Consider the following 16,380-nt stretch of genomic DNA (forward strand, 5'->3'; position numbering starts at 1 on the left):
TACACATATTGGTCACGCAATGAACTCACAGTAGTCACATCACACAAAGAACACACATTTGACTAAAATGAAGCACATTTGGACGGAAATTCACAGGAATACGAACCCGTCGTAGGGATACTATCTCATCAGTAGGATACGATAAGACAGGCTTGACTACGTAAATTTAACGAAAAGTACGTACATTTTCACGAACATTCAAATACACAGTAGGATGTGATCTCCAATTTTGGATAGGATATAGTGCCTCCAACAGTCTTAGACAAAAAAAAGTCTTGGGCTCCAACAGTCTTTCACACCAAAAGAGATTGGCTCCAAAATTATTTGGCTCCAAAAATATATTGGCTCCAACAATCATTGTCTCCAACAGTCGTTGGCTCCAGCAGTCTTTGGCTCCAAAATTCATTGGCTCCAAAAGTCTTTTGGGTACAACAGTCAATGGCGCCAACAGTTTTTGGCTCCAGATGTCTTAGGCCGAGCTGCTGTTTGGCTACAAGACTACGAGACTACGAAGCTATGAAGCTACTAGACTACAGGGGTTCAACTGGCTACGAGGCTACAAGGCTATGAGACTTCAAGTTTACTAGGCTCCAAGTCGACGAGGCTACATGACTACATAGCTCTAACTGTTTTTGGCTTGATTCAACAGCGAGAGTTAATTTAACTAATGCGAAAGAACTTGTTGCAAGTAGTCCCGATTCTTGCCAACATATTTCTCTCCACAATAAATGGAGGTACATATTATTATATTTTATGTGGGATGCAGGATGCTCACTCACGATCGCTAGACACCAAAGAGAAGGAAGTTGGTATTGCATGATAGTGTTTCTCAGCTCTCTCATGGCAAAGTAATAAAATGAGTAATAAATATTTTATGTCTAAGATCCACCTGGTAAAAAATATTGTTAGTGATAAGTTGGTAGCATAAATTTACTAATTAAATGTAACTCTGACTAAAACTGCGTGTCTCATTAAAAAAATTTTGTACAGAGATTTATTTCTCAGAAATAAACAGAGGAATTGGGAGAACATCAGCAGAGAATTCGCCAGGAATAATTCGGAGCACACGGCAACTTTCTCTCCAAATAAAGAAATTTTCTGACGTATCGACAATTTTTTTTTGGTAGGAAAACGGAAAATTTTAACTCTAAAATCCACGATGGCGGCCGGTCATTGAACTACACCTGGCACCCCAGCCATCAGCCTATGCCTGACTTAATATTTTTTATTCTAATGGCTAGTAATCGAAGGGGCAGAATCATGCAATTTCAAGGTACTGCTGATATTTAACCATTGCAAGAAAAGATTTTGATCACTACCAACATTTTTTTTTGACGTGATAACGTCTTATAAATCGATGAACGCCGGCTGCACGCACGAAAAATTGTCACGTTCCGCCTGATCCGAGCGTGCAAGGACCGGCTAACCACCGTGCGAGAAAATCTTCTATAATATCAAACAGGTTAAGGCGGGCTTTTTAACTAATTGTTCGTGATTATATTTAAACAAATTATTTAAATTAAATTTTCAAAAACTTTAAATAATATTTGAAAATTAAAAATGTATGCAATTTTTCATCAATGTTTTCTTATGACGTTATCACGTAAAATTATCGTCCGTAAACCGACTTTACAGAAACCCCCCCCCCTTTTTTTTTACTAAATAATAAATAAATGGACACAATGCAAGATCAGGCGTGTGTAAGACTTTGTAAGTGGGGAGTAGGGGAATAATTGTACTTATTGTATGGTATTCGTGAGCAGTTGCGAATGTGCGGACTCGCATCGTCAGCTCGGAGTTCGTAGCTCCGGGAACTGGTAAGTTGTCGCGCTACAAGTGTGAAGTGATGGGAAACCTTCTTTTCACAGACGAGAGAGCCAAACGGCCGATCGTGAATCTTCGTTTTTTTTTTTTTTTGTTCATTGTAAATGTGTTGATAAAAGGATAATGATGGTCAGTTAGGTTAGGTTAGCTACATTATAAAACATTGTGGACGGTTGATTTGGTTAGGATAGCTACATAATAAGGATACGGAAAAAGAAAAGCGAGCATGAACTTCGGGGAAATTCGGGTTTTGGCTCTCTCGTCTGTGAAAAGAGGGCTTCCCGTGAAGTGATGCAGCAGGTCGTCTGCCATTGGTGGATGAAGCACCAACCACGAGGCTCGCCGGCGGAGGCCACTGCATGGCTTTAGAAGGGGGGAGGAAAAAGGGGGGGGGGGGGGGGGGTTCAGAAACAAGGCCGAGAGAAGAGCTTCCAGCGAGCGCTAGAGCAGAGTGTAATCATACCGGCGGGGCGTCCAGACTCGTTTAAGACAGACTCTCTATAACAGTACTTCGCTCACACCTTGTCATTTCATAATATTTTATTTCCATTTTTTTAACTTAACTTTATTGAAAGTTTTACTTCTTTGGACGCATTATTATGAAAAAATTATGCGAGTGGATTTTTTACAATTCGCGTGCATCATGCAATGAAATTTTCTTAGGAAAAATTAAGGCTAATTATAAAAAAGGCTGCATGTATATAAATATAATTGCTTTTAAATAATTTACAATCATATTCGAACATATATTTAGTGTGAATTTTTTTTAGAAAAAATGTCTATAATTTTTTTAAAATTTTACTATATTAATTTTATTAAGTTTTTATATTATTACTTTTAAAAAATGTTAATTCGGAAGTATATGTTCTTAATCCATAACCTAAACTTACCCTTTTACATCTCTTAGGGGTGGAATCTCGCCAAATGGTACCTTACAAAATGTGTTTATTTATTGCTATTCTTCCCAATTACAATACGTAACTTTACATACATTTTGTTCTTTCTTAGTTGCTTGAATCTAGTTATAATTGATAATAAAGTTCGGATTTTTATTTTTAAAACCATCCTTGCCCTTTAAGACCCTTTAGGTTTAAATTTTGCAAAATGATGAAATTTTAGTTTGTTCTCTTGGTATGTTTACTATCGACACCCCATATATTTTCTTATGTTTATTCTTTGCCAGTAATTGTTACCTCACGATAGAACTTACGATAGATATTCGTAAATCATTTATAGGATAAAAGCGGGTTTGCTATCGAATAAATTAAGATATTTAAATGCAAAAGTCACATGTAAATCTTTGATAAAAACGCAGCTGTTTAATATTTATTATGTTATGAAAATATTATTGGAATGTATTTATACGATGTTCGCCAGCATGCAACTAAATTTGACAAGAGGAATAAAGGTTGCATACAAAAATAATAATATATGTGCTTTTAAATAATATATTTTAGTGAGTGATATTTAATATTGTTCCATATAATTAAAATCCTTTACTTATTTATTCTGAATATTAGGGATATAAATGGTGTTTATTAAACTTTTACAAGTGTATTTACATAAGTAGGTTTTGTTCCCGTATGTATAATTTATTTCCATTAAAACTATATTATTACTTAAATTATAAACATTAAGCATATTTATTACTTATTAAAATTTATCTCTAATGTATTACAAATTTAAAAAAATTATTTAAAATATGTGTGTATATTTATATTTAATACAGAGTATGTTTATAATTGTTTATTATTTGATTTAATTTAAACTTTACCAAACGTATTGTTACGATTTACCAGGTTCGTAAAGGATAGCCCAATTAAAGATTTTTTTATCACACACAGATTTATTGATGGCCACTGCTTATGTCACTCACAAATAATCTTATAAAATGGGAAATAATAAATTGCAATTAAAAATTTTGCTTCCCCAGTCACTCGTTTTTACAGTCCACACACCTCGCTGGGCCGCACCTCTGGCGCAACTCTCGCTGCAGCGCCCCTCGTGGATCTCCGCCATGGGACTCCGCCGCCGCCGACGCACTTGCCTTCGCCGAGGATCCGCTCGACGTCTCGCTCGGAACTTCGCTCGGGACTGCGCCGCGCCCGCGACACTATCGCCCGGATCTGAACCCTCAACCCTCTGCCCTGGAACCTTCGTCCAGGGACTTCGCCGCTCTATCGCCCGGAAACTCCGCCACGGGAAAGCTTCCGCTTGAACTATTACTCAATTCCAGTAAAACTCTCCATGAGGCCGGCGTCCCCCGGCTTTTATATCAGCCCAGGCGCTTTCCAGAAATCAGTCGCGTCATTCCGCGCCGCCCCGACGGTCAGAAATCTCTCGAAACACGCGTGTCGGCGGCTGCCAGCTGCGAGCTGTCAGATGTCTAGCCATCAGCGCCGCGCGGGGAGTGGAGGGCTGGAGGGAGGGGAAGCGGCGACCCAGGAGCGCACGGCACGTCTCATGTTGCGGCGGCATGTGATGTCAGCGAGATAGCGCTGCACCTGCGCGTGTCGCGGCCTTGCTCACGTTCGTAACAGTATTTATTTTATCACTCCGTCCTTTTATTATTTTTTTCTATTAATTATACGCATGCAAACATAAAGTAAGTTTTTTTATTACGCTAAATAAGTGTATCTTCGAACGCGCGTACACAAGAAAAAGCAACCTTTTTTTAAAAATGAAATTATTGCAAGAATGATTTGCTGCAACGGAATCTGTTTTCCTTTTAAGATAAAGCCAAGTGATCGTTAGTATTTTGCATGCGTTTCCCGAGCATTAATCGCTTGTCAACGGAAAATATTTACTAGCAGGCGGCCTTTCCAATGTGGGTCGGCGAACAGCGCGCTGAAACGGGTTATACGAGCGAGACTATAGCCCGTCTCACCCTTGGATTGCAGCTTACGGCTCTTGGCGCGCGCTGTTGCCGGATCTCTAATACGTTACGAAGAAGTTCGGGAAAGTGCTTCTTTGTAATCCTGCGTGCACGAGAAGCACTTTAGAAATCAATTTTAGTATTTCAATATATATATATATATATATTAGGCCTATCCCTTCCATCATGAACAAAAATCTGTAACTAACCGCTTATTTTTAACGTACAAAAAGACACAATTCACACAAATTCATTGTTACGAATTCATTGTAATGTTAGTTTGTCTAAATATAGAAACAACATGTAATACTTTCAATTAAAAAAAAAAAAAACCTTTTTTATTTGGCGACAGCGCAGGCAGAAAAAAAGGACGGCGCTTTCGGTAGTACTAGAAAGAGTGAGAAAGCGCCCACTGCAATCTAAGACTGGGACGGTGTGTAGAGTCACTCTGGCCGCTGGCGGTGTCCAGTGGCAGAGCCCTAACACCTCTGCACCACGGGGAGTCCATGTTCCGTCACTCGCACGAAGGCACAGAAGTCACGTATGCTCACAACGACCGAACGACGGCAGTAGGTGGATATGGTAGTTCCTGGGACACCGGGTCCATGGTCGCGATTCAAAAGGGATTCGCCGCGGCCATATTGGATTACGTCACTTCCGCCGGCCATCTTGGCAGAATGAATATGCTTACAACCACTGCCGACCGTTCAAACTGTTTTTATTTTTGTTTGAACAGTCTGCGTGAAATATAAAAAAAACCTTGTGACTTTTGGAAAGTTTTAAGTCATATGTGAAGAAGAAACGGATCGTCAAAAAAAACAAAGATGGCGGCATGCACCACGGCACTACACCCTGGACCCTGTGCCAAAAACCACTATTTTACACTACTCTTACATTCTAGTTATCACTATGTACAATGTGCTTTAAAATAGTTTTTTGTTACAAAGTTATAAAAAACACTTTCTGATAGTTTTTGTATCTAATAATTTCAATATATGTTGGTGAATTAAATCAAAACAAACAATTACTTCTAACGCGCGTATGTAAGTACAGGCATACACTTTTATTTACTTATTTATTTTAATAGAATGCATTCAATATCCAAAAAAATTCCGACGAGATGAGAACCTTTGTTAAAGCATTTAAGTAAAATAGAAAGTTTCAGCCTACTAAAATAAATAAACATAACAATTGGAGCAATTACAGCTTTGGAGGCATTGGAGCACTTGAAGCACTTGGAGCTGATGGAGAAATTGGAGCTCTTGGGCAGTTGGAACCAAAGACTTTTGGAGCCGAAGACTGACGGTGGTATTGGAGTAATGGAGCACTTAGAGCTGTAGGAATAATTGGAGCTTTTGAGCACTTGGAGGTATTGGAGAAATTGGAGCTTTTGGAGCTGTTGGAGCTTTAGGAAAATTTAGAGCTGTTGGAGCAATTTGAGTTTTGGAGTACTTGGAGTACTTAGGTTTGTTGGAGTTGTTTGAGATGTTAGAACAATGGAGCAATTGGAGCAATTAGTGCCTATCGTAAATTGGCGACATCGTATTCCTGTAACGAGATCATATCACACCACATCAAATTTTCGTCCAAATGTGCTTCCTTTTTGTCAAATGTATGTCCTGCGTGTGTATTGCATGTTCGTTGTGTGTTGTGTGTGTGCACTGTGTGTCCAGTGTATCTTTACTGTGTGTCCATTGCGTGTAATCAGTGTGTACTGAGTGTTTGTTGAGTGTGTATGGTGTGTTCATTATGTGTCCAGTGTGTGTTCATTGTGTATGTACTGTGCATTCATTGCATGTCTAGTGTGTGTGTACTGTGTGTCCACTGCGCGTCTTGTGTGTACTGTGTATTCATTGCGTGTCCTATGTGTGTACTGTTATTCCATCCGTTGTGTGTTCAGTGTGTATTGTGTGTTCATTGCATGTCCAATATGTTTGTACTGTGTTTTCATTGTGTGTACTGTGTGTCCAATGTGTGTACTGTGAACGGGTCGAAATAACTAATTCCAGCTCTAGTCTGTCCATCAGGGTATTTCCATGTTTTACCACTACATCAGTAACCTGATTTTTTATATTATGCACGATATTATCAAGGAATATATAAACATATTTTAACTCACCTAAGTTATTTAAACAATAGTAATATCGAAATACCGATTTCATCAAATGTAGATTAATGTCCATGTGTCATTGTAATCGCTTGAAGCACATCTACTTTTCTACTAGAACTAATGCGCTTGCGAATCTTGAAACTAAACTGATGACTCGAAATGTCCGCAGGTAATTCCATTGTAGGCTAATGGACTAAACCTTTGTAGTTTTCCGAATGTCTTAATCATACTGTCAGTACAAGTAAACCAAAGATTGTCCTCGTCACAGAGAAACTTCTTACGAGAAGAATTCTTCGCAGTTTTACTTTCCTCAATTCTTCGTTCATCAGATAAAAACTTTAACAACATATCACAAAAGGGATGTCTTTTCGATCACAATAAAACCATTCAGGACCGATCCAAATGCTAAAATTATTGTTATTGTACTAATGCTTGTCGAATTCTTAAGCCCACCGATACATCGCTCATGTAGTGAAACCTTTACTTTCTGCAGCCCAGCACGGTATTTGCATGTCTTGCAAGTTTATTTTCATAACATTATGTCCTGCGAGTTGATAATGACATTTGTCACAGCTATATTTATTTGCAAGATGAATTCTCAGGACATTCTCTCTTCTCGTTTCAGCAAATATTCCTGTTGTTCGAGAATTTCACTACAGTTTGACGACATCGATGGTCGGAATAACATCGCTTTGCCTCCCGATATTATCACTGATATCACGCAGGGACATTCTACTTTACCTTAAACTTGTAAGGCCCAACTTTCCGGTCCATAGTACAGGAAAATCGACCATCAACTCGGCCGACTGCGAATTACGGTCACCCGGAATAGTCAAATCCACTTCTCCCTGTATCGCCACAGACCGTGGCTTCCTCGCCGCTGGACGGAATGTTCTCAGCTTGAGGAAAAAAACCAAATCGTAATCGACGATTGCTCTCATCCACCACACGCTGCGCAAAAAAAAAAAAAAAAAAAAACTAGACCTAAAATCATTATCCAATTTTTATCTCGGGAACCACCAAAAACACGTAGTTCCAAGGGAACCGTCCAATCTTTAAGTGAACAAACCTCACCATTGGACGATACACACGTGAAGCGGTCACCAAACACGTGTCAAGTGCGGATTTTGCAAGAAATAGATTTTCTCAAACAAATCCTGGCTAAGCACACACTACGGGTAGCTCCAGCATAGACAGGAGCCGGTGTCTGGATGCCATTCAGAGCCACATTGACCAAGCGAAGTCTCAGCGGGTTTTCCGCCTCGTGACCCACACACACCACCACCTTCGAGTGCGGGGCCGCTCGTCTCCCGAACATGAAGCCGATCGTGTAAAATGGCCCTGAAGCTGGAAAAAAAAAACTAACTAAAAGTCAGTCATGGGGACTGTCGACAGAGGTGAACACTTGAAATTTTGTTTTTAAATGTGTAATATGAAATCATTTGTACGTCCAATGTAAGCAAGAAAATGATTTTTGGTATTATATCACTAGCATGTCGGTGACGCGAACACGTAAGTTTTGCCCCTACCAATAATAACTTAACAACTATAAGAAATTAAGTTTTTTATTTCCATTGAAAGATTAAATAATTACTAACTTAAAACTACAAATATCAATATTATCTCTAATAAATCAATAACCCGACATTTGAAGAAATTCACATCGTAAATAAATAAACAAAAGAAAAAACATAACCTCAACTTAACTACCTACTAAAAATATCCAATACTCGCCATATGTATCAAACAATAAAGTTAAAATTTACTTGGAAAATAAAGATAAAATTAAAAACTTTTACCTTTAAAAGTAGAAAATATTTATTTTTATCCTTGAAATATTAAAAATATTACCACGTCACGTGACCATGTCGATGACGACTTACATTAATTTACTCCCTATGAAAACCTTCCTATAGAAGTTTTCACTTCAAAAATGGTGCTTAGGTTAAAGACAGATAATGGCTTGATGTCCAACTTGGCAGAAACCAGTATTCTCGGTGCATTCAGCGGAACGACTACATGCTCGCGCTGGCTACGACCTTATCTCGAGTCAAGTACCGACTTGCCCCGGCTAACACGTCAGATCACCTCGGCTGCGAGGACATCCTGACTTGGACGTGCAGCTGCGAGGTAGGGAAGCCTAAGATGTACGTCAAGTTCTGTCCCTGCCCGAACACTCCCGAATATTCACCTTCGGCAAACCTCGGGTTTATTTGTATTTATTTTTTTTTCTCTGTTTATTTTAATGTAGCTATACTAACCTAACCGTCCATAGTGTTTTAATGTAGCTAACCTAACCGACCACTTTTAATATTTAATTCATTTTTTCCTGCGCAAAAATAAAACAAATCTCGAGGTTGGCCGAAGGTGAATATTCGGGCGTGTTCGGGCAGGGACAGAGCTTGATGTACATCTTAGGCTTCTCTGCGAGGTAGCGCCCGCTCGCGTCACGGTACAAGAGACGACGTGATCATGAGTCGCTAGAAGCCATTGTCTCTGCTTCACCAATTCGGCTACCGACCGCAAAGCCGAAAAAAAACCCACTCAATGCTACCTAGTCGTATGCGACAAATTATCCAGGATGACCTCAACCGGCACTTCTTCTTCCATCAAGCCGACATCCAAGACGTTCCCTTAGTCCATCACTGAGTTTACAAAGATAGCCACGGGCTCCTGTTGGGCTTTGACTTCTTAAACCAGGTCCATTTTAAATTTCACGCGTTCACGTGAATGGACATGCTTACTCTATCACGGTCTTGGAAAATTCTTTAAATGTACCCTGTGTCCTAATCACGTCACTTAAATGCGCTTAAACTCAGCTGAGCAATTCGTGACCAGAGAATGTTAGAGAGTCGGCTTCGTTATTCACCAGCTTAAGATCACGCAGTTTTCCTGCCGAAACAAGAAGACAAAGAACCGCACACGGTACCGTACACACGGACGTGAGAGGTCTGAGAATGAAGTGACGTTAAGATCAACTCCCGAGTCGGGGTAGAGTGGGACGGACTCGTGCTGAGGATGCGGGATGAGTCCTCCAGGGCAGGCGAGGACATGGAATACCACGCCAAGGCCCAGCAAGGAAGCAGTTCCCAAGACAGTCACGTCATAGTCATTCCAGGAGGGACTCCGAGAAGAACAGCGGCAAGTACAGGATTAGGCCACGTAGCCCGATACAAAGTTTAACTTAACAAAAAAATAATGGTTATTTGTAAAGTCGGTTTACGGACGTTAGTTTAACGTGACAACGTCATAACAAAACATTGATGAAATGACTCCATACTTTTATGAATAAAAGTAGGAAACGATGGGAGTGTTTCAATTTTAATGTGCCTCGAAGAAATCAAATAGATGGTTGTTCCGATCGGGTGGAAGAGAGATAGATGCGGCGCAAGCGTACAATGATCGTAACGGGACACAGCGTAACGGGTCAATATGAGTTACGGGACACTTTTTCGTGCGTGCAGCCGGTGTTCATCGATTTATTAGACGTTGTCACGTAAAAAAAAATTGACCGAGGCAGCCGAAACGAGTAATTTAGACAGTCGGGGTTAACACAAAGCTTACATTTAAAGGTGCAACCACTTCACACCAACACAGTAATGTTTTATGAGAGCGTGCCATGACTCACCCTGAGAACGCTCGTTGGCACACTCGCTGATTACTATAGGTCACTTGTTGTTCATTATATACTAACCAGAAGCTAACAAAACTGTAGTTTTTGTAGCAAAACAATGTGTGCTCACGCGTCTGAGACAGGCGTATTGAAAAGGAAGAGGAGAGGAAACAATGTAAGACAGAGGAGAGAAGTGATGGGAATTTGGGGGGGGGGGGGGGTAGGGGGTAGGAAGCGGAAAGGCGCGAAGATTGAGGCACCGCGATATCTTCATCGAAGTTGAATAGTTCAATATCTTAGAAAAACAAACACTATTTTCATTAATTTTTGGACATTTTACCGTCTATGCATTTGAGATTGACTAAGTTATCATATTTTGACATTGCGTAAACAGTTTTACTTTTTAACGATGACTCCAAATAACCAGTAATACGGGTTTCACAAGTCGTTCATTGTACGAATCCTGCAATTTTACAGTTAAAGTATAAGCCATGTTTATTTGGTGTTGGATAAATTGTTGGCATATTGTGAATCAAGTAGAAGTCTTAAAACTGTCGAATAATATGTTTGGATCTTTCAAAGACCCGTAATTGATCTATTCTGTTGCCACCATTTTCTCTACACCTTTACTGGCAATATTCTGGAAATCTCTAGAGTGTTCATAGACATAGCAAACATCATTATTCGAATAATCATGATTAATTTCATAAACATGGGCACTATAATTTCCATTTATTGTTTATTGTGGTTTCCACCGTTTAGGTATCAGAGTATCGCCACAGTTTTCGATCTTGTCAGCTTCAGATGCATACATACGGTCCCAAATTTCGTGGAGACAACTAGTATATACTATATATACATTTTCCATGGATTTGCTACATACTTCTGCTGTATTTCTTTGCCAGCTTTAAAATTCTAAATTGTTTGCGAGATAAAGGTAGTGTAAGTAGCATAAGGTTTTTTTTTTTTTTTTTTCCACGACAGTGATGTGGCGAATGTAATTGATTCAGGGAAATCATATTTGTCTAATATACCGCAAAAATTCCACTTCTCTGGAATTGAATACTCATCCTTGTCATCATCATTCATTTTTATCATGACCCTTAGTAGTCTTTTTCAACATGCCTTGTCACATTGACGACATCGGTGGCCATTTAAAAACCGCTGCAGATATCTACCCGGAATCTACATTAGCATCTGCGACTAATGTCAGATCCATACTGATAGTTTTTATGGAAATAAAATACTTAAATATGCTTAATCTGGTCTCCATGTCAGCTATCCTTGGCTACAGCCGCGAGTTTTTCGCGAATTAGTTTCACTCCAGAACTAGACTCAACTTGCCTATATACATATAATAAAGCCCTCGTATAGTGCTCATTTGTCAATAACAAGGTCACGTACTTTGTAATATAACAATGGGGTAAACATGTCGACTCATAGTTAATAACTGACTTGGGATATTCAAGGACGTACCAAGAGCACTGTATTCCAATTATCAACAGGAAGAAGACGTATATGTGCTTCAAGTCTGCTTTGCTGTCCAGCGAAGCTCTTCAATAAGCATGGCTGCACGCATGAGTTAACGTCTCTTATGTCCTTGCTGTCGAAGATGTCAATAGTTTGAATAAAATTCCAATCGAAAATGTTTATTGTAGCCACTCAACGTAAGGTTTAAAAAAAAAACATTCTTACATCCAAATAATCTATTTGTTTGGTTTGAGCGTTGGTTTCTTTCTGTTTGTCGCCTGTTGTTCCATTGTATTTTTTGTGTGTTTAGTGTTCTTGTTATATCTGTCCCTTCGTTGCCATCTTACTGTGTTCGTCTGTTGTGACATTTCTCCGGATTAATTCGTTTCACGGGATTCTCTGTGCTGTTATGCATTTAACATTTGACGTCGTATGCTTTTTGCTTGTTTTTTGTGTGTTTTTGCATTTAACTTTGGTCCGTTCTTGAGGTTTCTCTGTGGCATACAGTGTAAATCAGCAATTTTGTATGTTAAAAAAAAATTTAACCATTATTTTTTTGCTGGAGTATGTTTATCCTAAAGAGGTCTAAAAATTTTGCTCTCAGTAAGTAAAATATTGGTTAGGTTACAGAATTTTTGCTGTATTTCTTTACGTCCTCTTCCCCCAAAGTGCTCACCGGTAATTGGCTTGAAGGTGCTGACGATCAATTTGGACCGATTTACATTTTAGATAGTAAGTAGTTTGGGAAATCCAAATCGGGCATGTCTTTATTTAAGGAATTAATTAAAAAGTCGTCCCCCGGTTCACGTGTCCACCTGTCTGGGCTCGTTAACGGCGTGTGGAGCTCATTTTCATGCAGCAAACATGACCGAGCAGCTGATGTGACGCGAAGAACGAGATGCAAAAAGAAAAACATCGCATTTTCATTTAACCGTTAGACAAACAATAATAAACCATTTTAAAACACGTTTCTCATCATTGAATATTCACTGAAAATACGACAAGTCTTCCAAAGATTATTTTGAAACAAATTTTTCGAGAGAGTGTAAAAAAAATATTATTTTAAATTTAAAATTAATTCCCCAAGAATCACTGTGCGTGGAAACATTTCAATAATTCTCAAATAAATTAAGCTACTCATAAACATAGTATTAATGTTAGTATTATCACTGCACCAGTAAAACCATATTTTTAAAACTAAAATTATAACACTCATTTCGGTAACGTCGCGTCCGTGACGCGATGTAAACATAGTTTTTTTTTCATTCTATTTTTCGTCGTAGTGACGACAGTGATGTGGCGAATGTAATTGATTGAAGAAAAAAAAAAACATATATCAGCATTACGTCAATCGACTATTGTGACTCTAGAATTACCCGTTTAGTTGACTTGTTCGCATTTACGTAACTATTTTTGCGTTCGGACCATTTACAGTTAAGCCTTGCGTATAATGTTTCGATGAAATTTTATTATAAATAGCTAATCTACAATTTCCTTTTTTACCGGGGTATAGTCAGGCATGTATTACTAGTCAGAATTTTTAGTTTCACTTATTACGTCATTGTCACTCACTATAAATATATTTCATGTGTTTTTACAGCTGGGTAATGCTTACAAGTTTAATTCTACAGTTTTACTATGCGCGTGCGTCCCACATAAACATCTTACATTTAACGTTTTACTAATCGCCCCATTCCCTGGAGACAGATTTATGGTTCCAATATCATAAAATTATATTAATTTTACTTAAGTTAACAATCGAACTGTAAATTTCAAACACATGCATATGCATTGCGAAGAGACAAAATGTTATATATGAAACAATAATGGGTTCTTTTTTTAAAGAGATAATTTTTTTCATTGTTTAAAACTTTTAAACACCAAATTTAAATGACAACTTAAAATGCATGCTTAAATAAAATTGTTTTATACTTCGCAAAACATAAAGTGATATTTTAAAAAATACCTACTTCATCCAGACAAAAAGCACCCTTTAACCTACCAACATATATTAAGGATGTAAATGTATACTAGATGTTTTCCCATCTATTTCCATATATTTTTAATGCGCCTTAGGCAGGAAACAGCTTTTCGATATTTTTTCGATTTTGCCTTCTAGAAAATTTCTTATAAAATAATTCCCAATATTGATGCTAAAGCAGGTTATTTTCAAAAACACCGACAGTTCTTACTAAATTATGCGAGACCAGAAAAAAAAAATTTCTGAGAGAGGACGCAAATGGGAAAGGCCTGGAGATGGCACATTTGATGGGTCAGTATTTTGGATTCTTTTCACAGCCCTAACAGATCCAAGAGAATTTTTGCCTGCGCTACTGGGTGCGGTGGCACTACTGATTCCTCAAGTAGTGCGCCTGCAACACAACAGAGCTCCAAGAACTGCCGACCTCCGTAGCGTAGTCGGATGCACACCGGCTTACGGTGCGAGGGGTTCTGGGTTCGAGTCCCGGGTAAGGCATGGATGTTTATTTACAGTAAGAGATTTGATTGCTACGATTTGATAAAGATTATAATGATTAAGTTCTGGTTGTGGGCGAAAGCCGTTAACCATAGAAAAAAAAAAAAGCTCCAGAACTCTTTGGTGCACGGCAACACTCTATGACTCCACATGTCCACTTGTGGACGGGCAGGTAGAGGGAGTCCTGTTCCGAGATTACTGCAGGGGTCGTCACCACAACGCCGAACGTACAATAACGCTGAATGTTAAAATTGACCACAACGCCGACAGCTAGAAAACTGCTGTGTACCACAACGCCGAATTACCACAACGCCGAAAACTGATTTTGCGGGGAAGGGGGCCCACAGGAGGAAAATGAAAAACAACTGAATGAATTTGTGTGCTAACCTTACCTAACGTTACCTTTGTGACAGTCCTGCAATGACATTTTTCGGCGTTAATGTATTTCGGTGTTGTGGTAATTCGGCGTTGTGGTACACAGCAGTTTTCTAGCTGTCGGCGTTGTGGTCAATTTTGGCATTCGGCGTTATGGTATTCGGCGTTATTGTAAGTTCGGCGTTGTGGTATTTCGGCGTTGTGGTGCGTCCCCTCACTTGCAGTCGCCAGGTGTTACACTTCTTGACTATTGTCTGTGGTCATTTGTGAAGAGCATTGTGTAATAGTCACTATGCTTCCCTGGAGGTTTGGACGTGTGTCCGGCCATCAGATGAGCAGTTGAAGTGGAAGGCGCGCATGAGGAGGAAAAAAGCATAACATAGATAATTATATTCAGTGAAAGCATGCAGATCCTCATTTCGCAACCTGCATTTAGGTAAGTATGGATCGAAGGGTTACTCTAGTAATAACAGGTTGTCTGAAAGAAATGAACATGAAAGCAAATAGGTTTGATTTGTAGCTCGTATATACTGATTCATAGGTAGAATTTAATTCCTGTGTTAATAAAAGTTAACAGATAGCAATGTTCAGTAGGTTTAAAAAAAAAAAAAAAAAAAAGGAATCTGCTAAATGAAAAAGAAAACTGGCCAGTAACAAAATGTTTTAAGTAATTAGGAGTTTGCATGCATAATTTTACTGATTACAATGGATTTATTTCATAATTGCTTCTGTTTTAAATATGTTATAACATTATAAAAAACGTAATTATTTTATTAATAAAATACAAATTAAAATGTGTCTTGGTAGATGAGTTTTGATTTATGAGTCTATTCATTATGTATTTATTTTTACTTGAATTTCATTGACCATAATTAAACTGATGTACTGAGATAATTCACATGCCACCGCACTTGGCTGGATACAGCGCGTTGGACGTGTGATGGTAAAAGGGGGGGGGGGGGGGGGGCTGGCCGCTCATCAGGGAAGGTCTCTGATTGGCTCCGGCCTCAAGCAGGGGCGCATATCCCGAGGAATGTGCCAACAGAGAAGCCAGCGGAGAAAACCGGAGCAGAAAAAAGTTCCCCCCGCGACAGGTAAACACACAAGAACAGGCAGTGGTAAATAAATGACTAATAAAGAAACGAAACCGGTGACAATTAACGAAATTCGCAACTAGATCGAGAGGAGAAGCTGGGTTGGTGGTTCCGCTTACCGCACACGTGGGGATGTCCAGCAGCTAGTCCGCAGTGGCGGAAACAGAACTCCAAAGTCCGAAGAATACGGCAGTAGCGACAACACACGACACTGAAGGAAAGGAGGCTGCAATGATAGCAACTACACACGACGCACTCCCGAACCAGACGGTGAAGAGCAGTAGCAGCACACCAGGCCACTCACAGCTGCCACAGGGAGGAGGGAGGGTGGGGGAACTCGTGGCACGGCAGCACGGCAGTCTAATGGGCCGTGCCTGCTAGCACGCACACTGCACGGGGCACTAGAGGCGATACAGACACGACCAACTGCTAACAGAGCGCCCGGTCGGTCAGCACAGTAGAACTGCCCGCATCCAGACAGACCGTCTCGAGCTTCAATAATAAGTCATGTGAACCACTCTACACTTACCAGAAGTACGAACA

General features: G+C 39.5%; 1 protein-coding gene across 1 annotated transcript in view; it reads right to left on the minus strand.

The window, feature by feature from the left end:
* LOC134538832 (protein scarlet) overlaps window positions 1–16,109 on the minus strand; it is a 463,007-nt gene extending 446,898 nt beyond the window's left edge. Inside the window, exon 1 of the mRNA XM_063380356.1 lies at window positions 15,957–16,109. The gene's annotated coding sequence lies outside the window, so the exon portion shown is untranslated. The remainder of the gene's footprint in view (window positions 1–15,956) is intronic.
* Window positions 16,110–16,380: the final 271 nt, after the last annotated feature.

The sequence above is a fragment of the Bacillus rossius genome, chromosome 14 (assembly GCF_032445375.1).
Source record: "Bacillus rossius redtenbacheri isolate Brsri chromosome 14, Brsri_v3, whole genome shotgun sequence".
NCBI lineage: Eukaryota > Metazoa > Arthropoda > Insecta > Phasmatodea > Bacillidae > Bacillus > Bacillus rossius.